Genomic DNA, 8,270 nt, shown 5'->3' with positions numbered 1-8,270 from the left:
AAACACCATAATCCTTTAAAGGCATCTGTTTAGATTTTAAAAAGTAGTTCCTAAAAAGATGACCTTTCATAAATAGTACTATCTACCAAAGAACAGACTTCATTATATTTCTTCTCTTTCTACCTCAAGAAATAACAGTTTTGTTTTGTTTTTTTTCCCCTAAGAAACTGCCTTCCTTGGTGTGTTTCACTAGCCTTGAGAAACAGGATTGTGCCAGAAGGGAGGTAAGCCATGAGAGCAGGCTGCGGTTATTCACCTCTTCTTGACCTTGAAGATCTTCTTTCAAGTGTCCTGGAATGCAAGGAGACAAAATATTCCCGAGGTTATTTTTTACATATTTTCCTTGCTGGAAGTCAGTAAGCGAGATTTCTTCTATTTTCAAAACATCCCCCAAACCCCAGCCTGTGGCTACAAAGGTCATCTTAACATAAAAGTCTCGTAATTTCCTGTCACCCACCCACTTGCCCCAGGAATCTCCACCACCCCTCTCATCTCTGGGAAGCCCCAGAGTAGCTTAGATGTGCTCAGGGTTAGCTCCCTCCCAGACTTCTCTCCAGGCACTGCTCCTGCTCCTGCCTGCCCGGACTGGTGGGGAGCTCCTGCAGTCGGGGTCCTCCCAAGGGCTGCTGCCAAGACCGTCTTCAGTGCTCCCAAAGTGTTGTGTGCTCCCTGCCAGCTGCCACACCTCCGAGGAGTGGGGAGAATGTCCTTCTGCTGAAGGAGCAGACGCCATCTGTCCCTTGCTTGTTCCTCCAGCCCCCACCCCGCCCATCCCCACAACACACTCAGAAAAGCTGCCCTTTCAGAACCCCTTCGGCACCACTCATCCGTCAATTTGTCAGCCTGTGTTAGTGTTCTAGGGTTGCCATAACAAATCATCACAAACTAGGTGGCTTGGAACAAAAAAAATTCATTCTCTTACAGTTCTGGAATTTAGATGTCTGATCAAGGCGGCAGTGGGGAGGTGCTCCCTCTGAGGGCTCCAAGAGAGAATCCTTCCCTCCTTTTTTCCTGGCTTCTGGTGGTTCCCAGTAATCCTTGGCTTGTAGCAGCATCTCTCCAGTCTCTGCCTCCACATGACCTTCTTCCCTCTGGGTGTATCTCTGTATGTCCCCTCTTCTCCTTACAAGGCCCACCCTAATCCAGCATGGCCTCATCTTAACTAATTACATCTGCAAAGACCCTGTTTCCAAAGAAGGTCTCATTTTGAGGTTCTAAGTGGACACCAGTTTTGAGCACGGAGGGGAGACGATTCAATCCACTACACAGTCTCAGCCAGACCCATCCCAGGATGTGCCCAGCAAGTGATCGCCACTCAACTAAGTCAGTTCTACACCAAAATAAACAAAGAAAAATGGCCTCTTTCTCAGTGTTATGCCTGGAAAAGGGGAGTTAAGTTGTCTGACTGTGGGCCCAGCACATGCCCTGCAGCACCTGCCACTGAATGCTTCTTGAACGTTGCACCCCAGGTACCTCGCTTGCCTCCTGCAAGTCCTGGCTCTGCTTTTTCTCCTTGCTGTGTGAAACCTCCGCTTCGGCCATGCCAGGCCCTCCTCTCTTTCAGTACCTGCTCCCAGGATGGGTGCTGCCAGGTACCTCGCTTGCCTCCTGCAAGTCCTGGCTCTGCTTTTTCTCCTTGCTGTGTGAAACCTCCGCTTCGGCCATGCCAGGCCCTCCTCTCTTTCAGTACCTGCTCCCAGGATGGGTGCTGCCATGAAGTCGCACATACCATGGGGCAAGCACCTGTGTCCCTTCCGCAGGTGTGCAGTGACTGTGTCACCTCTGACCATGGAGCGGTGTGACTGAGGCAATGAGTGAGGCTGTCAGGGCGCCACACCTAGTGGCTGGGTGACTGGAGGGGATTTAGTTAAACTCCGAGCCTTCGTCTTCTCATCAGAGAGACGCGAGGCTAGTACTCCATTTCTCACATGGTGGTTGAGAAGATTAAATAAGATGCCTCACTTGAAAGCGTTTCAGTAAATATTGATTTCCCATCTCATGGGCAGATATGTAGGCGGGAATAATTCAGATAGTTTTATAATATCAAAAGATGGGCAGGGTTTAGGATAATGAGCACGGTGGCCACAGTGATGTAATCAGAGGTAATCTGATTATTGAGTATGCACACATTGGTTACATGCTTAGTCACAGAACATATGTAAGAAAATGACGGCCTTAATATGATGATGGGTGTGATTTTTAGTATTATAATGCGGTATAGGTCACTTATAGGTTAAAGTCTAAGCTATTGCACATGCCAGGCGGACCCATTTTGGTTAGATCCAGCTTTGGCTATCAAGATGACTTTGGGCTTGGAGTGGGTTAATTCTGGGCTGACCCAGGGCCCTTTATTTTTTATTATTATCATTGTTTAAATACCAAAAAAACACCAAACAAACGCAAGCATTCTTAACTTTTGATCATTCCGTTCTACATATATAATCAGTAATTCACAATATCATCACATAGTAGCATATTCATCATCATGATCATTTCTTGGAACATTTGCATCTATTCAGAAAAAGAAATAAAACAACAACAGAAAAAAATTCATACATACCATACCCCTTACCCCTCCCTTTCATTGATCACTAGCATTTCAATCTAAATTTATTTTAAAATTTGTTCCCCCTATTATTTATTTTTACTCCATATGTTTTACTCGTCTGTTGATAAGGTAGATAAAAGGAGGATCAGACACAAGGTTTTCACAATCACACAGTCACATTGTGAAAGCTATATCATTACACAATCATCTTCAAGAAACATGGCTGCTGGAACACAGCTCTACATTTTCAGGCAGATCCCTCCAGCCTCTCCATTACATCTTGACTAATAAGGTGATATCTATTTAATGTGTAAGAATAACCTCCAGGATAACCTATCGACTCTGTTTGGAATCTCTCAAACATTGACATTTTATTTTGTCTCATTTCACTCTTCCCCCTTTTGGTCGAGAAGGTTTTCTCAATCCCTTGATGCTGAGTCCCAGCTCTTTCTAGGATTTCTGTCCCACATTGCCAGGAAGGTCCACGCCCCTGGGAGTCATGTCCCACGTAGATAGGGGGAGGGTGGTGAGTTTGCTTGTTGTGTTGGCCCAGGGTCCTTTATTAATAAACATTAGAGTCTGTCTTTAGTGCTCATAAAACTCCAAAGTAAAAAAAACAGATAAAATGGGTACAAGTGAGGGTCAGTCAGAGGTTTTTACAATCACAAGGGCACAAGATAAGGGCTATGCAATCGTTTTCAGAGATTAAGGCAGCTGGAAATATAGTTCAGAGATTTCAGGATTTTCCTCCATCTACTCCAAAAGACCAGAAAGTAAAAAGGACTACTTATATAATGATTCAGTAATTGTAATCATCCCTTAAATCCTAACTTCTCTGTTCCATTAGGGTGAAATGTGCGAGATTCATTCCTGTTGTTGAAAACTGCCCTCTCGAGGCAGCCGCATCCTGACAGCTCTAACTACCGCAAACAGGGGATTCAGTGCTGTTGTCATCTCCGGTCGTTTTCATGTGACATTGAAGGAAGGATGCATATGGGTGTGACATACAAGGAAACCCACAAACCCACTTTCTTGAAGCTTTGTATCATGGAGTAGCAAAATGTCAGATTGGGGAAGGATCTTTGAGGGTGAGCTCAGCCTCCTCTTCCATGAGATGCTTCAGAATCATAACCTGTAACTTTTGTCTTCCCACTCCAACATATTCTGCTTAAAGAGTCTTTCTCTGACAACCCTATTTGAAATGGAGATTGTCTCCCACCTCTCAGCCCTTCCATCTCCCAGCCTTCTCCACCCCCTTTTCCTGCTTTATTTTTCTCAGTAGCATTTATCACATTATAACATTATATATTACATAGATATGATATAATATATATATTTTCTTGACTATCTTCCTCCACTGGAATATAAGCGCCATAAGGACAGAGATTTTTTTTTTCTGATTTGAAAATTTTTGTTTTAATAAAATAAGTATAATAAAATATACATTTTGTTTTAAAACCACAATGGTCAAACCAGCATGGTACTGACACAAAGATAGAAGTATTGACCAGTAGAATCTAATTGAGAGTGCAGAAATACATCACCAAATATTTGGTCACCTGATTTTCTTCTTAACTTTTTTTATTAATAAAAAAAATTAACAAAACATTAAGATATCATTCCATACTACATATACAATCAGTAATTCTTAATATCATCACATAGTTGCATATTCATCATTTCTTAGAACATTTGCATTGATTTAGAAAAAGAAATAAAAAGACAACAGAAAAAGAAATAAAACGATAATAGAGAAAAAAAAAGATTATACATACCATATCCCTTACCCCTTGCTTTCATTTACCACTAGCATTTCAAACTAAATTTATTTTAACATTTGTTCCCCCCTATTATTTATTTTTATTCCATATGTTCTACTCTTCTGTTGATATAGTAGCTAAAAGGAGCATCAGACACAAGGTTTTCACATTCACAGAGTCTCATTGTGAAAGCTATATCATTGTTCAATCATCATCAAGAAACATGGCTACTGGAACACAGCTCTACATTTTCAGGCAGTTCCCTCCAGCCTCTCCGCTACGTCTTGAACAACAAGGTGATATCTACTTAATGCATAAGAATAACCTCCAGGATATCCTCTCGACTCTGTTTGGAATCTCTCAGCCATTGACACTTTTTCTCATTTCACTCTTCTCCCTTTGGTCGAGAAGTTTCTCTCAATTCCTTGATGTTAATTCTCAGCTCATTCTAGGGTTTTTCTCAGTCCCTTGATGCTGAGTCTCAGCTCATTCCAGGATCTCTGTCCCACGTTGCCAGGAAGGTCCACACCCCTGGGAGTCATGTCCCACGCAGAGAGGGGGAGGGTGGTGAGACTGCTCGTCGTGTTGGCTGGATAAAGAGGCCACATCTGAGCAACAAAAGAGGCTCTCTTGGGGGTGACTCTTAGGCCTAAATTTTAAGTAGACTTGACCTATCCTTTTGGGGTTAAATTTCATATGAACAAACCCCAAGACTGGGGCCTCAGCGTATAGCTTTGGTTGTCCACACTGCTTGTGAGAATATCAAGAATTCAACTTGGGGCAGTTGAATTTCTCCCCGCTTTCACCATTCCCCGAAGGGGGCTTACAAATACTTTTTCAGTCACTGATCAAATCACTCTGGGATTCATCGGGGCATCACTCTGGACAAACCAACAAAATCTCATGTCTTAACTGAGATTCCAAGGACAGAGATTTTTGACTGTTTGCATTTACTACTTTCTCCCCAGCACCTAGAATAGAGCCTGGCAAATAGTAGATGCTCAATTAATATATTTTTTGGCATGATGGATGCTAAGGAGAGAGTATAGCTCTTCTATTTGTTTATAAATCATGCCTGTTTCCAGGCTTCAGTCCACAATGCCTGTTTTCATACTCAAACACAGGTATAAAATAGTTAAATAAATGCACATACTTAATAAAATATAGCAGCTTTCCACCTGATATTTATCTGGAACTTGTACTTAAACTAATTATTCTTTGTCTTATTGACTCACCCAGGCAGAATGGTGATAGAACAAATAACAATTATTCCCATGATCTATTCTTCAGGGTTATTTGGTGCTTTAGCAGAGCTTTAAACCCAATATTTTACAGGTATCTCAAACCTTTTCCATTTCAAATTTTTTATGAAAGATCACTTGCAAAAGTAAAACCTTAGTGTTTAGTGGAACTGTGCTAACTTTGCCTTAATGATTGGAGTGTTACTATTTTTACGTTCCTAAATTTAAAAATTGTTCAAAGTGATGCCTCCCAAAACAGAGTATTAATCAGGGGTAAGTAAGAAAAGCAGAATATAAAAACGTATCTATATGCTATTATAATATATGGGAGGCAAATATTACCTTATATGTAAATATAGCCAAAATCTGTAAGGTAATAAACATATACAAATAAGTAAGGTAAAATTATATACGAGGAATCCAGAAAATTTGTTTAACTTAGGGGAAGCAGAATCTAGAGCGAATTTTTCTTTCTTTTTCTTTGCTATCTATTAAAGGTGATTGGATTATGTATTTGCTTCAACGATCTGTTAGTTAATGGTTAAATTATTTGCTCAAAACGATGGTCATATACATTATTTCAACCTACCGTTGTCCCAAGACCTAATTTCCCTGTAACTTTCTTCCCTTGAGAACAGGGCTTTCCAGTCCTTATTTCAGGTCACTTCCAGGCTCCTTCAATCATTTCATATAGGTGACAACTTGCTGGGAGCTACTTTTCAAAATTCTCATTCAGGCCACAGGTATTGTTTTTATGACACATTTTTCACATTGAAGGTTGTGAGGCAATTAAGCCTGAACAGAATGTTTAAATCAGGGTAGTCACTGAAGAAAAAGAATATATATCTCTCTCTCCAGTTTTTCTACCCCTTTCCTGTTTAAAATAGGACTTGGCATCTGTGATGGTTAGGTTCTGGTGTCAACTTGGCCAGGTGATGATGCCCAGTTGTCTGGTCAGGCAAGCACTGGCCTCACCATTGCTGCAAGGGTATTTCCTGGCTGGTTGTAAACTGGAAGGCTGGTGCATTAAATCATCATTCAGTTGACTGCATCTGGGGCTGATTGCATCTGCATTCAACTAAGGCGCAAGGCAATAATCCAATCAGTTGAAGGCTTTTAAGGGATTCTCCTGTGGAGTTTATCCAGACACTTCATTGGAGCCACCAGCTTCACAGCCTGCCCTACAGATTTTGTTCTTTTCCATTCCCACAGTTGCATGAGACATCTTTATAAATCTAGTATTTACAGATCTCTCCTGTCAATTCTGTTTCTCTAGAGAACCCTGACTAATCTAATGCAGCATCTCTCTATGGTGGGATGTGGTTCCTGCTTTTTCCTCTCCTCAGAAATCTTTATCTTTTGTCAGGACCTATTCAAGAAGAAGGTTATTGCCAGGGAAGGAGTTTCCCTTCCCCACAGGTAGCATCACACCACCTGCCAATGTCTTAGTCACCTTTTTTCATAAGCACAAGGCTCACCTGTTTGTCCTTCTGTTCTTTCTTAGTTCTCAGATTGGATTGGGTCCTGTTCTAGTTTGCTAGCTGCTGGAATGCAATATGCCAGAAATAGAATGGCTTTTAAAAAGAGGAATTTAATAAGTTGCTACTTTATAGTTCTAAGGCCGAGAAAATGTCCCAATTAAAGCAAGTTTATAAAAATATCCAAGCTAAGGCATCCAGGGAAAGATACCTTGGTTCCAGAAGGCCAATGACATTCAGTGTTTCTCTCTCAACTGGGAAGGCACATGGTGAACGTGGCAATGTCTACCAGCTTTTTCTCCAGGCCTCTTGCTTCACGAAGCTCCCCCAGGGACGTCCTCCATCTTCATCTCCAAAGGTCGCTGGTTGCTGGACTCTATGGTTCTCTTGTCATTCTGTTGTCCTTCTCTGCTCTCTCAGAATCTCCAGCCTTTTCCAAAATACTTCTTCTTTTAAAGGATTCTGGTAAAGTCGTCAAGACCCACATGGAATGGGTGGAGTCGCATCTCCATTGAATCGAGTTTAATACCCACAATTGGATGGAGATAACCTAATCAAGTTTCTAACCTATAGTACTGAATAAAGGTTTAGAAGAAAAGACTGCCTTTATAAAATGGGATTAGAATTTAAGTATGGCTTTTCTAGGGTACATAAAACCTTTCAGACCAGCATAGGCCCCCATCCCAAGGGGATCGTTGGGCCTTCCAATGCTTCTTTGGGGTTCATGACTGATGTGCTTCTGGGTTAGAGGCACAAAGACCTCTCTCCAATTAGGCAGAGTATTCTCCTCCCAACCCTTCTTTACAAAAACAAAGGGGAAGATCTGGGTCAGCCATTTCTAACCCAGAATAATCCTGGATTGTGCCGTCCCACCCCCATAGAACCCAGCCCCATGCCCTGATGGTTTGAATACTTATCACTAATGTTTATTGAACATCTGCTGGGTGCCAGGTGTTGTTCTAAGTGTTATACATGCCTGATCTCATTTAATCCTCATGACAGTACCAGGAGGTGGATACTGACAACGTATTCACTTTACAGTGAAGGATACACTGAGAGAGTTGCCAAAAATGGACCTTTTCTGCTTCACAATTTTGTCCCAAAGACTGGTTCCAGCTGGGTCATCCTAAATGTGTGGTAGGGTCAATAGAGCCCTTAACATGTGGGAGCCAAGTGTGTGAGGAGGTTTTCCCCAATGACCAGGAGTGATGGGGAGCCAGAGCAGACTGCCTGTTTGTTCCTT

This window comes from Tamandua tetradactyla, chromosome 10, assembly GCF_023851605.1.
Source record: "Tamandua tetradactyla isolate mTamTet1 chromosome 10, mTamTet1.pri, whole genome shotgun sequence".
Classification (NCBI taxonomy): Eukaryota; Metazoa; Chordata; class Mammalia; order Pilosa; family Myrmecophagidae; genus Tamandua; species Tamandua tetradactyla.
The sequence above is the reverse complement of the archived record's forward strand: the minus strand, read 5'-3'. Positions refer to the sequence as shown.